Source organism: Protomyctophum bolini (genome assembly GCF_963924005.1).
Source record: "Protomyctophum bolini genome assembly, chromosome: 20".
NCBI lineage: Eukaryota > Metazoa > Chordata > Actinopteri > Myctophiformes > Myctophidae > Protomyctophum > Protomyctophum bolini.
The window spans coordinates 13,843,034-13,857,013 of record NC_137881.1 but is presented as its reverse complement, the minus strand read 5'-3'; the positions used below and the strand labels follow the sequence as shown (position 1 = coordinate 13,857,013).

At 43.9% G+C, this 13,980-nt stretch overlaps 1 protein-coding gene across 1 annotated transcript in view; it reads right to left on the bottom strand.

Moving 5' to 3' along the window:
* Nucleotides 1-13,706, bottom strand: part of kcnj10a (potassium inwardly rectifying channel subfamily J member 10a) — a 29,845-nt gene extending 16,139 nt beyond the window's left edge. The window contains exon 1 of the mRNA XM_080792027.1: nt 13,062-13,706. The gene's annotated coding sequence lies outside the window, so the exon portion shown is untranslated. The remainder of the gene's footprint in view (nt 1-13,061) is intronic.
* Between the last annotated feature and the right edge of the window lie 274 nt (nt 13,707-13,980).

Below are 13,980 nucleotides of genomic sequence, written 5' to 3'. Positions count from 1 at the left end.
GGTATAGCAGCTGGCCCTTTCAAAATAAAGGACACTCTTTCAGCCGGGGCGTCACAGCTGCTCTTTCACATTAAGAGTGCAGCGCTGTCTGCTCACTCGCGTGTCTTATGCATTACACACACACACACACACACACACACACACACACACACACACACACAGAGAGCACGGCAGCTGAATTTGAGATGTGGGGTTCACTCACTAGAGTCCCTTTTTCATGATCCAAAAAAAAATCAAAGGAGGGCTTTCAGTTTTGAATGGAAGCTTCTGGGAGCAGCCTCTGCTGTCTCCTTTCCATGACCAATGTACCATGATGTACCACTGTCTGAACCCTTTAAAACCGGGAAAGCATCTGTGTAACCACTTCTTTGACCATTATAGCAGATATATATAGCAAATCATATTATTTTTCGTTCATCCTGATCTGCTAGTAAGAGCCGTTGTACCCTGAACAGCTCAACAGTGTGTCTATATAGAAACAATTTGAAGAATAATTGCTGACTGCACGCAAACACAGTACAAGGTCACTTTACCACAGTGTGTCAAGTGGTTTGCGATGCACAAAGTCAAGAGTGTCTTTACTAAATATCCCCTGAATGCCATGTACACCTATTGTCACTGCAGGGCTATCCTCTGTGCATCCGCAACTTGAGATTCAACTTTAGTTGTTTTGAGTGAGTGAAATCCATTGTCATATAAGCTGACAACATTTGCAGTTTCAAGTCGGGGTTCGAATAGAGAAAGAAAGAAAGGAAAGAAACAAGGAAGAAAAATGTAAATAAATTCCGAGCAATGGTGATACATTATAAAGTGCATGTTTACAGTTTAAACATACAGTAGCAACACCAGGCAGTTAAAATAGTAGGAGGTATAGAATCGTGTCTCTTGTGCATGAATAGCAATCACATGAGACAGAAATTCTTCCAGTGTAGCCTACAGTAATATAAGGGGAGGAATATTGTAGCAGGTAAAAGAGCTGGCAGACTAGAATAATTATCTTGTGCAGATGAGACATTATTTAGCAACAGATGATACCAAACATGTCGGTATATACATAAGTGTATTATGTATATATACCCCCCCCCCACTCATGCGTTGGTTAAATGGCCCTTTTGTCTGAACCTGCCTCTGCTTTCCGGAGCCAATATAGGAAGAAATATAGCTGACTAAAACAAAAGCCAGAAAGCTAAGGCGTTCTGCTACGCTCTGACCTCTCGCTCTCTCTCTCTCATTCACAGAGCCTCTGCTTCTCTCTCTCTCTCTCTCTCTCTCTCTCTCCTCCTCTCACTCACTCACTTACCAAATTACACTCTCTGTCTACCCACATCCTTACTCTTTCCCTCTCTCACTCCCTTTCCTAAATATTTTCTCTCATCCAACTCTGTCTCTCTGTGCCTCCACACACACTCTCTCCTCTCCTCTCCTCCCTCCTCTCTCTCTCTCTCACTCTGTGCTAGAGCTCACACTATGTGAATGAATAGAGATCTGTGTGGATGACTGTGCTCGGAATACTAAGAGGTGAAAGGAGGGCGGGGGGGGGGGGGCAGAGGAGGCGGGGTCAAGGGGGAAGCGCGTGTGATTGGCCGTGCACATACACAGCTGAACTCTGAACCCCATGCGGTCCCTGCCTACACATACAGTAAAGACAATATGCTCATGTATTGGATGTATAGAGTCCGGGGCCTCTCAGTCAATACATACCAGTTATTGTGTGCAGTAATGAAGTTGAAGACATAACAAACATAATGTTGGAGTGTGTTCTCTGTTTATATTTTTAACCCGATGATCATCGTACAGAATGTCACCTTGTTCCACTCATTTTCAACATTTTCCTATGTCATTAATATACCTTAGACTGAGCTGTAAAAATCCCCCAATTCTGTGTTTCCTAGAAATAAATATTAACATGGTGAATCACATCTTGATGACACCATCAAGAGCCAAAGAAGATCCTACTTTGAATGTAGCTCTATGGGGCTGTGCGCAAAAATCGTCGTGCTGGGGTGACGAAGGCGTTGCCTAGCAACCGGGTCAGCGTTAAAAGTAAATTTTCAGCGAGACAGTTTCAAAGTACATTAAAATGACGGAGAATTCTGTCAGAAGCAGACAACGGTTGGCAGGTGATTGACATCAACGGGAGGAGAAGGTCTTGCTGGAACTACAGTATAAACATGGGCACCAAAATCATGTTCAACATGAAAAATTATTATGTATAATAATACATCCTAATGTTAGATAATGTGAACATTTTATATTGCTAATCTCATTCAGCAATTAACTGAAGGTATCAAATAAATGTAGAGGAGTATAAAGTACATGTAAATGTAGTGGATTATATATACTAGCGGAAAATGAAAATACTCTACTTGAGTACTTAGTTACTTTCCTCCACTGGGTGGAAAGTAACTAAAGTCAGGGCTGGACTGGCCACAGGACGTACCGGGCATATTCCCGGTGGGCCGCGACCGTAGGGGGCAGGCCAATAGGCGGCAGGCCACCAGGAAAGGTCCGGGCGTGCTGCCATTCTGCCAGTGCCATCATGATAATTTCACTGTACCTGTATCAGTGAGTGACAAATAAACCCTCTACAAAGGGTTGTGTAGTTGTCTGTTGGTTTGTATCATTTATGTTGTTCTGTAAAAGTGGTGGTATTAGGGCTTGTTTGTTTGTGTGTGCCTCGACGGAGTGGGCGGTAGAGTTTCTGCTATCTGCGCGCGGGTTGTGGTGGGCCGGTCTGGTTGTGGTGGGCCAGTCTGGTTGTGGTGGGCCGGTCTGGTTGTGGTGGGCCGGTCTGGTTGTGGTGGGCCGGTCTGGTTGTGGTGGGCCGGTCTGGTTGTGGTGGGTGGGCCGGTCTGGTTGTGGTGGGCCAGTCTGGTTGTGGTGGGCCGGTCTGGTTGTGCTGGGCCGGTCTGGTTGTGGTGGGCCGGTCTGGTTGTGGTGGGCCGGTCTGGTTGTGGTGGGCCGGTCTGGTTGTGGTGGGCCGGTCTGGTTGTGGTGGGCCGGTCTGGTTGTGGTGGGCCGGTCTGGTTGTGGTGGGCCGGTCTGGTTGTGGTGGGCCGGTCTGGTTGTGGTGGGCCGGTCTGGGCCAAATTCACACGAAAATGACCGGGCCGAATTTTTTTCCCAGTCCAGCCCTGACTAAAGTAACTGGGTGAAATGTGTACAGTACGTTGATGCTATAGGCTGGGACTAGTTTGCTTTGATCAATTAAGGGTTTCCAGAGGAAGTAGCTGTACACGAGCAGAAATAGTTTGGGCTGCGCTCCTAAAGTTAAAGTTAGGTAAAAGATCCGGGCCACTCAATACTTTCATGTTTTATCCAGTTTGATCCAGAAGTACTTCTGATGCTTTTAACCGCTTTTAACTATTGTTTCTCCTGTGAGCACCTGGTTGTGTTGTTGTTGTTGTTGATGTTTTTTCTAAAGTTATTTCTTATCTTAAAAGTAACGTTTAGCATATCAACAGACCGAAGCATGGTTACTTCCTCTGAGAAGCGGAACCAAACCAAAGTCTGAAAAAGACCAGGTGTTCCATACTGCAGTGCAGTGGTTTTCAACCTTTTTAATATCAAAGCCAGGTCTATTATTTATTCTGCATTTGATCCACGGACCACCATTTGATGGGATTTAGCCTCTCGGACCCAAAAACGAAAGAATATTTAGTTTTTTGTCCACAATTCCATGCTGTTGGCAAACGTTGATCAAAATAACAATTATTCTACATTCTCTAATTGTGTAGACTTGTTGTAAATACAGTAATGCAGGTGTTTAACAATAATGTAACTCTTGAGAGCATAAATTGATACCAAATGGACCCGTACAGGTCCATTTGGTTTCATTTTAAGAGTTAAAGATCTATAATGGTCCATTTGGTTACCGACTCTCCATCATTTAATTAGCTGGGGACCATACCTGGAACCCCCTGAAGGGCCATTGGTTGAAAAACACTGCTGTAGTGAAACACCTGGTAGAGCTTAGAGTGTGACGCTCTAAAGGCTCTAAAGTCTAAAGGCTGATCCTGGTACTCTGTGAGGAAAAGCTTTTGGGTACAGGCTTTAGTTCCGACATACTATTGGTCCGACTCGACAACCTATAGCTCAAACCCTAACCTAACCATGCACTGCTCCGCAAGCACGGAGCAGCGCATGTTCGCCTTAACGCATGTTCGCCAACCTTTATCCGATCGTCGCATTTCGGTCCTATGGTTTGTCGGATAAGCGTGCGCACCCCGGTCTTTCTGTGGGGTCCGTACCTACTAGTGCCATTTCACACCAGAACTGTAGTGGATCTACATTTGGATTTCTTATGCTAATGGAGCAAGATGTTCCATGATAACGTGGGCCATGTAATTGGACAGTAAATGTAGCAATATCTTCTCATTACAATGTAAACATGTAACACATGTAAATATATAATATTGATGTGCCACTCCCCAACCCCCCCTCTGTCTGCATGTGCCTGTATAAAACCCTACTGGGTTTTATTGGTTGTCAGGGAGACGTCACAAACAATCAGCGGAAAGGCTCCGGGGTCTCAGGAATCAGGAAGAAAAGTGAATGGAAATTATGTCATGTTTTGGCACAGATCAAAGCATGTTGGCGAGGAGGACATTTACTGTATATAGTTACATGGTGACTATATTATGGTCTTGGCAGACAGCAGAAACTATACCACAATTAGTATTAGGGGATTTATTTGAACTGTTATTTGCATTAAGATGAAGGGAACAATTGGTGTTAACTTTGAGACATTTAAGCTGTTTGTTATAGTATTTATTTATGGCAAGTCTGCACATACACTACAGTATCAGTGGGCATGGTTTATAATAATAATAATAATATATGTGTGCGTGCGCGTAAGGTGTAGGTGTGCCCATGAGCAAGCACTGACTATGTCACTATTGGCTTGTTTGTTCATTAATGCGTCACAAAAAGACACTGGGGATGGGGAAGCGTGCCGTCACTCTCACACGCACTCTTGGCGTTCAAACGATCACTCTAGACTTTTGCAGCGCACGTCAAGGTTGGTGTCTTTTCCTCTCTCTCTCTCTCTCTGTCTTTCTTTCTTTCTGTGTATCCGTCACGTCGTCCCTCTCCAGCCCTCTGTCCCGTGTGTACAAGAATCCTTTGTGTAGGAGGAGACGGAAGAGACAAAAGCCACCATTGAAAAATACGACGGGGTTAGAGTGAAGGAGAGAGAGAGCAGGACACAGAGAGAGTTAAAGAGGGAGAGGAGTGCACGTCAGTGTCACACTGTGTGTGTGTGTGTGTGTGTGTGTGTGTGTGTGTGTGTGTGTGTGTGTGTGTGTGTGTGTGTGTGTGTGTGTGTGTGTGCACGCACGCACGTGTGCGTGCAAGCCTGTTTGATCATGTGTGAGTATGTAATGCTTGACCTTGTGTGTGTGTGTGTGTGTGTGTGTGTGTGTGTGGGGGGGGGGGGGTTAGAGGAGGGGAATAATAATTGGTCGTATAGAATTGAGTGTGGAAGGGATAAAGAGAGAGGGGGGGGGGGCACCGCACAAGACAGTCAGAGGCGGCTGGGGGGAGACCGCAATGAGGCAGAGAACTTAGAATGAGCAAAAGACAGAGAAGGGGTAAAAATGAACAAAATAGAAAAAAAGGAGGGAGAGAGAGAAAGCGAGAGTGAAAGAACGAAAGAGGGGAGAGGAGAGTAACAAAGAGAAAAGTGAAAATGAGTTAAAGGGCCTCTTCACCCCTCTTGCAACCAGATCTTATTTTAATTATGTTTGGGAGACAAGAAACACTTTCCTGGGATTTTTATGTGGGAAATTTGTGTTTTTTTTTTAATATTTTAGTATTTCAAAGTGTCTGTGATGTCATGGACACTGGTCTCACTGCTAGATTACTACAATCACCATAATGCTTTGCTGCACTCACCCCACCGTGTGGAGAGGTAGAGGGCTGTCTTACTGAGACAACATGCAGTCCAGGAAGGAAGTGAGGCCAGTGTCCATGACATCACTGGCACTTTGAAATACTAAAATATCTAAAAACACGTATTACACACACAAAGAAATCCCTGGGAAAGTGTTTCTTGTCTCCCAAACATCATTAAAATAAGATCTGGTTGCAAAAGGGGTGAAATGGCCCTTTAAGAGAGGAGAAAAGTTGAGAAAAGAGGAGAGGAGTAAAAGCAGGCTGTGTGGAATAAAGGTAGAGGAAAGGAAACAGATTGCTGACAAAAGCGTGGTCATTAGTATTCCAGAGGAGGGTTAGCCTGTACACCGTCGCCCCAAATCCACTGTCCGCCTCTACAAAGAACCCTCTAGCACCCTGCACAGTCCGCTGAAAGGACCCCACACAGACCCAACCAACACAAACCTCAATGCATGTGCCCTCTGTCCACAAAATGCACTACAGTGCCCACCACAGCAGCCACCACAACGACACCAAAAGACTCACACAGCACTGTGTTGTTGAAAGGGACCCCACCACAGACCCAAAACAAACCCACTCAGTGCCCACAGCGCTTCACTGAAAGGACAGAACCTCCACACAACAAACACACACTGGATGACATCTGCTAAAGCTGCAAACCGCTGAAACGGTTTAAGTGAGCTATATAAGGTTCAAATTAAAACCAGTGTAGTGTATTACACTCTAAACCAGTTTGAAACCAAACAACGGTTCCTTAGCTTTCCTGGCTTTCCATTCAGCCATGACATTAATGTCATTTACCTGCTGTACCTCTTGTTATTCGCAATGTCTTATCAGGGATTAGATAGACCCGGTGGGAAGTCTTTAGTTCATGTATAGATATGTATATCTTTCACATGTGTCTCTGGTTGTGTATGGTCTCTCTTGCGCGCACGCACGCGCATACACACGTCCATTTTGGGCATATCATTATATTAGGTGTAAATTCTTCAAAGGCCTAAATGCTTATAGTCTGTTGTACACCGGTGTCATGTGATGAAAATGGCACATCTACCGTATACAAGCTAACAATCTGTCTGAAATACAGACAGATCTCACAAAAATATGGAGAAATAGCACAGAATTGCAATTTCGTACATACAGTATGTGCCTAAAAATCCATGCATATTACACGACTACGGACTACTAGCAACGGAGGCGTGGCTATCACTAGTACGGAAGTGCTATTTCACCGTGGCTCGGTCGGGCTGGGTGAGTTCGGGTTCGACATTATTTACTATCCTGTCCGAGTCAGCTCTACCGAACTTCACAACGCTCGACTCGGCAGCTCGTTGGTGTCTCCCGTTACTCAAGTTCGGTAGAGACGGCATCCCTCAGTCATTGTCCATGGGGAGGATTTTGGGGTTTTATAGCCGTGTATGTACGGAATTGATATGATATGATATGATATGATATGATATGATATATTACTTTATTGTCAGTTCACACTGAAATTTGTCTTGCGACACAAGCAGCCAGGTATGCAGAACATATACAAAACACAGAGAACAAGACAATTTACATACATAAAGACATGAGCAATATCCACCGCTTAGATTATCCTGTGGCTACTACATCTCCTGATTGAGCCTCAAGGTTGACTGGTAGACAAAGGACCTCTTTAGTCTGACCTTGTTGTATGCTGGTACACCATATCTCCTTCCTGAAGGTAGCAACCTATATTCTCTATACAACACATGCTTAGTATTAGAGGTGATATTCCTTGCTAACCTTAGGATGCTGTTATCATATGTGGATGTATACAATTTCTGAAGTTGTTGTCCAACAATCTTTGAACAAATGTTCAGTTGTTGCAGCAGTTGTGACTTTAGGGCTGCAGACAAACATCCATACCAGGTGGTACTACAGTACTGAAGAACACTCATATTGCAATTCCATGCTATTTCACTGTATTTCGGTGAGACTGGGTAGAACAAAACAAAGCCCCACCACAGATTCTGGACCAAAACAAATCGCATAAAACGTTTCATGTTGTGTTCAACACCACCCTGGGCTTTTACAACATTCACAATCATTTGGAAGTTGGTGTGTAGGGAGCCGTGGTAACCAGGTGTCTGGCAGTCATCCTCGTATCTCAGCCAGTGTGTAGCAGTCAGAAGAGTTACTGTGATGACCTACATGAGACAATCAGCACCAGCTGTTAGCACCATGGAAGGTGATTTATAACTGTCTGTGACGTTTAGCATGTTCTCCCAACTTGGCAGCGACTAAATGAACTGTCCCTTCTTTTATACCATACTGTAAATCAAGCCACTACTCCACTACTGTTGTGAATGAGAGAGAGAGAGAGAGAGAGAGAGAGAGAGAGAGAGAGAGAGAGAGAGAGTGAGTGAGTGAGTGAGAAGGAAACTTTTCTCAATGAGAAAGTGTGTAGTCTTTGTTAGAAACAGAGTGCATTTTAGGTGACCAACTGTGACTACAGTATGTTCCAACTTCTACAGATAATTAAGCGCCATGCAGTCAAAACAGTGTCCTTTGTTTTCCTTGCTGTTTTTTTTTATGATAATAGATAATAAGGCCCGTCTTAATGCACAGGTTGTAGGGGCTGCAGACCAGAGCACCTAATTCGGGCATGATGCAGGCACCAAATGCAAACACCTGGCCAAAAACTGAAAGAAAGACTGGACTAAGTAACGCCGCCGAAATACTGTCTGGGAGTTCTGACGAAATAGTGCTACAATGGTGTGTAAATGCATCATTTGACATCCATAAAACTATCAATAAAACGATTGCTATTACAACTGTTGTTTTCACATTTCTAAAGCCCTAAGACTTTACAACTTTACACGTAGATTGTCGTCCCCCCCCTGACACCAATCACACGACACAACAATCACAGGCCTACAAGAATATATTATTATTATTATTAATAATAATAATAATAATAATAATAATAGGAGCACCTACGTCCCAGGCAAAACGAAACGACAAAAACATTGTACCACTGCTGATAAAGATAGCATGAGTCTGTCCCTGCTATTACAACTGTTACTGCTGTGCTGTACTCCACTGAACTCCATCACCCCTTCCTTCCAGTCTACTGCAATACTACTGAGAGTGTAAAAAATGGACCCAAATGAACCCATCACACTTCATCTATGGTAATCACGTATTTTATGGCTGTGGCTGTCAGTATAAATTATGTGTCATTTAATGAAGTCACGGGATGTGTCTCTCTTGAGTTACAGACCCTTATGTGTTCATTTGGTCCCTATAACTCTGTGGTTCTCAAACTTCTTCATGTCGTGGACCCCTAAATTAACGTGTATTTCGCCATGGAGTGGACCCCCATCTGAATAATGATTTTCAAAGAATGTCAATTGTTTTTGAAAATAGCTGTGTATATAGAGCCTTGGGGTCATCACTTTGAGAACACCTGCATTGGACCGTGGACACTCTCAGAGTTACAGCCACAGGATCCATTTGGTTCCTAACTATAGATAATAGACGGTATGACGGAAAACTCATTTTAGTGGACGGGAACAGGACTGTAAACGGGACGAGGCGGCACGCACGGTAGCCCGGTGGTCAGAACCGGCGACGGGGCCGTTCAATGTTACGGATGTGACGTAGGCATTGGGTTGCTGGCTGATGTTGTCAACAACGCGGGAGTGCACCTGCACCATCTTGTATTGCGCACGCATCCATGCAGACTATCTGTTTCTTTCAATCGCCTTTATCTCCAATTCCTTGTCCCAGATTGCGTGTCTGGTCAAAACAAGCTTTATTCCACGGCCCATTAGCCGACGCTGTGATGGTCTCGATGAGGCTTTCTTGCCGCCGATCGCAGGACCGGGAGTGGATGCGACAACACACACAGTAGTAACATTTGTAACATCCGGTTGTGGGTTTTGGCTCTTCAAAATAAGGGTTGAATGTGGGAAATCCTGGCGTGAATTACATAGAATGTATGAATTAATCCTGGCGGTCAAAGGGTTCAACTGGGGAACCCATTGAACCCTTTCAAGGACCCATGTGTGCCCCTGGACCTCATGTTGAGAACCACTGCTAACTTATATGTAATTTATGGTAATGGCTTGATGAAATGGATCTAATAGGCTCTCCTGAAACTCTTTTCATACGTGTTTGAAATCAATGATTTGAATCTCTGGCCTGATTGCGTCATCCGTCTCCAAATGCCTCTCAATTAGATCAGCGGAACTATAATCAATGAATTGAATGTCAGCGGGAGTTCTCCTGATTGTTTTAACCCATTTTGGGCGGTAACCCCTTTTGGTGTTAGCATTATGTTATGCTTTAGCAATTGAAAAATAGCAGATCTACATGCTTTGAGCTTGTAGGTCTGCTATTTTTGAAAGATCAAATCAAATAAGTTACAGTATGTCAAGACCACTTAACCACTTAAGCCCTATACTTCGTTGATGGGGTCCCCCTAGGGCTATGTCCCCTCCTTATTTTTTACCCTCCAAGCCAAATCTCTTAGAATGTTCAGAATGTTCTCCTATTTTCATCGAATATTCACTTGTTTTGAGATTAGGACATGACAGAATAGGGATGCTATAGGGTTCATATCATGTATTTATAGAAGCAAAGGAGAATCCTGCACACTGCCCTTCACTCAACAGCAAAACATGGTTGTTTATTGCAGGTAAAATATTTCGGCTTCTTAAACCCTCCCTACTTACTTAGTCTGCTCTTTTTTCCCCTCTACACCAAATCTCTCTTTACACAACAGATAAATAACAGACATTGGGCCCTATCCTTTTCCCTAAACGTATTTGCCATTTTTACTATTTTGAAAAACCTTTTAAAATAGTTCAACTAGTCAATCTGCGTCAGCACGTTGTGAGCTTTTAACTATCGGCTATTTTAATTATTTTCAAAAGGTTTTTCAAAATAGTAAAAAAGAAAAAGGCTAATAAATGTAGGGATGAGGGGTGGCCCAAGATATAGTCCCTAAAGCTCACGACGGTCATCATGGTAGGGTTCAAGTGGTTCAAAGGTCTGCATATCTCTCTTCTAGGAGTCTGACCGTTATTGTTGCTGTGTGCATACCAAATTATTTTAATCAGACGATTTAGGGATCCTTCTTGACATGAAAAAGTTTGAGAATCAATGTTAAAGAGAGCACTTCATTGCTAAGCTGTAGTGAATATAGTGCATGTCGTTGCTTTAACTTTTTTATCTGGGATGTGATGGTCTTGTTGCTTCAGCAGCAGCACCATGAGGCACCATCACTGGTCATAATGATGCACCATCACTGGTCATAATGATGCACCATCACTGGTCATAATAATGCACCATCACTGGTCATAATGATGCACCATCACTGGTCATAATGATGCACCATCACTGGTCATAATGATGCACCATCACTGGTCATAATGATGCACCATCACTGGTCATAATGATGCACCATCACTGGTCATAATGATGCACCATCACTGGTCATAATGATGCACCATCACTGGTCACCATGAGGCACCATCACTGGTCACCATGAGGCACCATCACTGGTCACCATGAGGCACCATCACTGGTCATAATGATGCACCATCACTGGTCACCATGAGGCACCATCACTGGTCACCATGAGGCACCATCACTGGTCACCATGAGGCACCATCACTGGTCACCATGAGGCACCATCACTGGTCATAATGATGCACCATCACTGGTCACCATGAGGCACCATCACTGGTCACCATGAGGCACCATCACTGGTCACCATGAGGCACCATCACTGGTCACCATGAGGCACCATCACTGGTCACCATGAGGCACCATCACTGGTCATAATGATGCACCATCACTGGTCACCATGAGGCACCATCACTGGTCACCATGAGGCACCATCACTGGTCACCATGAGGCACCATCACTGGTCATAATGATGCACCATCACTGGTCATAATGATGCACCATCACTGGTCACCATGAGGCACCATCACTGGTCACCATGAGGCACCATCACTGGTCACCATGAGGCACCATCACTGGTCACCATGAGGCACCATCACTGGTCACCATGAGGCACCATCACTGGTCACCATGAGGCACCATCACTGGTCACCATGAGGCACCATCACTGGTCACCATGAGGCACCATCACTGGTCACCATGAGGCACCATCACTGGTCACCATGAGGCACCATCACTGGTCACCATGAGGCACCATCACTGGTCACCATGAGGCACCATCACTGGTCAGGTCACCATGAGGCACCATCACTGGTCACCATGAGGCACCATCACTGGTCATAATGATACACATTGTGTGATGTCAGGTCTTTCCATAGGTAGCAGGTTGGCTAATATATATAGGCCTACCTTTCATTACCCCTACCTACTATTGCACTGGTTCCCAAACAAACATCTTTGGGTCACGGGCCAATTTTTGTCAATAATTTTCATATTCATTCAGATGAAGACTCTGTGTCAATGTTAATCTATATATAAAGGCTTGACTGGGAGCTTACAAAGTTACAGTATGCACTTTTTTGTTTGTTTCCTATACATTTTTCTTTTAGCTATTGTTATTTTAAAAGATTTTCAAAAATGTCCCTTTTTTTCAAAAGAATTGCATACATAAATACAAAATCGAAGAAATTCCATAATAATTTACAAAATAAAAAATAGTGAAAATAGCTGATCAACAGAGTCACAACACATCATGGTATGCATGTCTTTCTTGAGCTTGTAGATCTACTATTGTCACTAGTTTAGGTCCGGGGGAATGTCTGTCTCGAGCAAAAATGTTGGGAACCACTGTCAATTCTCTGATCCTATTGCATTGCAATCTCTTAGTCTCTTGCATTGTGGACATGGTTGAGAGAACGTGTGCATGCCTATATCCTACTGTACTTCTGCAGGTGTAAGGGCCTGTGGTAGGCTACTAAGAGACCTAACATGTCCATCATCACACTTGTTTTTAGTCTTCCAAATTCCAATCCAATCTGTCATATTGGGCTTAGAAATCAACTGAAAGATTAGTCAGTGCTGTTTGGGATTTTGAGAATAGTAAAAAAAAAAAACTCAATCAAAGACTGCGTTTGTTGAGGCTGTTAATCCCATTACACATTAAACAGAGTTCAGACCTGAAACTATGAGGCCTTGAATAATAAATCGTGCCGCGTCTCTCTTACCTTATTTGTTGACCTTGTTGTTGTGTGGCGTTCACGCAGTGCATGCAGTTCTGAATTCTGATACTTCGAGGTCTGTTGGTTTTACGGTCCAGATGAATACATAAACACAAAACAATTGTTGCCTAGCAGTTGTTGCCTAAAGTTCTGCGTTCTTTTTTTAAATTAACAAACAGACCTCACGGTGCGGAGATTTGCGCACTTGTTGCCAACTCTGCCATGATGAAGCGCGCGCTGTTGGCGAGACGTTTTGCATGCGTTATCATCAACAGGCCTACGCTCATTCGTTGTCATTTTAGCCTACTATAACTGTTCTAAAAGAAAAATCTAACACTGCAAAAAATCATTACAAAGGAAAAAGAAAACAAGCTTTAATAGGCTATAAAAATCGATCTAGGCCAAAAAAAGACGCGCAGAGTCTCAGTGACGTGAAAGTCCGGTGCTAAACGTTTTAGTGACACTGGCGGTATACGGTACCGGTTCGGGATGACCGTTAGTGGGCCGTTATGTAAGCAGATGACAGGTTCACAGCATCTCTTCTCCACTTGTTGAGTCCCTCTGTAGTCTGTGTGCAGTTCTTCCTTCGGGGGGAGAAGAAGTTATTCTTGTTCAAGTTGTTCATCCTCCTCGCCTCATGTGCGCATGAAGCAAGGCCATACCGTCTCTCTCTCCCCCTCTATATAAACCGGCAAAAAGTATTCAGTCGGTCACTGTTGTTTGAGGACATTTTAATTCATTAATTCAACTCTCCTCCCAGCCTCCCTCCCTCCTCCCACCCACCATTTCTTTCTGTGTGTGCGACATCTCTCTCTCTCTCTCTCTCTCTCTCTCTCTCTCTCTCTGACTGTACACACTATAAATGGGACCCTTGTTGTGTGGCTCCTCAACTGTTCAGCCCTTTGTCAACTTTGTCATGTAAATT